This window comes from Solanum tuberosum, unplaced genomic scaffold, assembly GCF_000226075.1.
Source record: "Solanum tuberosum cultivar DM 1-3 516 R44 unplaced genomic scaffold, SolTub_3.0 scf00017, whole genome shotgun sequence".
Classification (NCBI taxonomy): domain Eukaryota; kingdom Viridiplantae; phylum Streptophyta; class Magnoliopsida; order Solanales; family Solanaceae; genus Solanum; species Solanum tuberosum.
Genome location: NW_006238943.1, coordinates 1,492,468 through 1,494,324, shown reverse-complemented (window position 1 = coordinate 1,494,324; position 1,857 = coordinate 1,492,468).

The following is a 1,857-nucleotide window of genomic DNA, read 5'->3' as shown; positions in this document are numbered from 1 at the left end:
AATAATTAAATATTAAATAATAATCATAAATTAATTTATCATTTTTCCTTCACATAAAAAAAGAGAAATAAAACTTTTATTAAATTAGTAAATATAGTAAGTATATATATAAGTGGAACCAAAATATTTTAAAAACTGAATTATCAAAATGTCCATATAATGTTGATGACATCAATATCCTTCAATCAAATATTATTCCTATAATAATATTGTACATGAATTTAAATATACACTTAGTTCAATGCATTAGGCTATTGAATATATATACCCGAAAAAACCCATTAATGTTTTGTCATTTATTTAACTCCTATTTATGTTTTTTTCTTTCTTGAAGGTAAGTATATCTTCTAATAAATATAAATAAATAATAATATAGCAAATGAATGACCTAGATAAATTAAAAGACATAGAGTTATGTGTATTCAATTTCTGTAAATGCTTTATCTTCAGATTATTAATGCAAAAAGTAAAACATCTCTTTGTAGTAATAAACATATGGAGAATTGAAAAAAGTTGCTTGGTATATTCAATGTGGAGTAATTCATTTGATCAATTCAATACAATATATTCATTTACTAAATGTTATATATTGTGTATATATAGTGAAAAAACACAAGACAATTATTTCAATTCATCAAATTATTAGATTATCAATCCTACTTTGTGTGGCGACATTTTTTCATAATCATTTTGTGTTTGTGTCTCTCTTTTCTACTTCTGCTTATGTGCTCTATTATTTCTATTCATATTATAAGTTATTATCTTTAATTCGACTTATTCATATATGTTTTCTGATTAGTTGAAAGTTCATTTTACTTGGGTATGCAAACGTTTGTATCATAGTTATTGCACCTCTTGCAACATATAAATTTATCATAGAAATATCAAATCAGATAAGATTACTTTTTTTTTAATTATCTCCTTGGAGTATCATGAAACTATATATTCTTGTTTGTGTAATTTTGGTTAGGAATCAATTTACATAATTTAACTTATATTTTTTTTTGTTAAATTCACAGGAGATAGAACTAATAATTTTGAATTAGGCAAGGGTACACGTACCTATAATAATTATGATTTATATACATCGATTAGATATTTGAGCAATTATTATTTTTATCACTAATAATAACTATTTTTTTTGTAGGTGTACACCAAAAAATTGACAATGATCCACTAGCTATCATAAGAAATGTATGTGTTGATCGAATTTATGTGCACTTTTTACAAAACACAAATCACATTCGATAACAACTTCTTGACCTGTATGTGATTGTAATAAGGTGGAGGCTACAATTTCTTAGAAAGAAGGCAAAATTTTTAGAACATGAAATATTTTGAACCAATAAGAGATACTTAAATTATGTGTTGTGACATATTAACAAAACTTTTATCAAGTTGAATACTTGATATATTAAAAAATACATAATTAAAAGTGTTCGAATATTACTTTTGAAATTCACTTGATAGCAATATTTCAGCATTATGTACTTTCTATTGATAATAATATTGATTGAATAGGCTCACCATTCATTGGTTTGAGCTTGTAGATTTTCTCTTCAATTACTATGCAAGTTATCGCACAATGTTCATCTTCTAGCCATCTTAAGGAAGACATAGATTGATCAAATTTCTATATAACTTTTGCAAAACACTACTCTCATTTGACAAAAACTTCTTATAAATACATGCAAATCTTCAATTTTTGTGCAACTTATCACACTAATTATAATGTTTTCAAAGTTCTTGTACTAATTAAGCATGAGATACATGGGCAACATACATGTTCAAGTATATATATATCGTCATAACAACTCCACATAATTTAGCATGGGACACACGTGCAACGTACGTGTC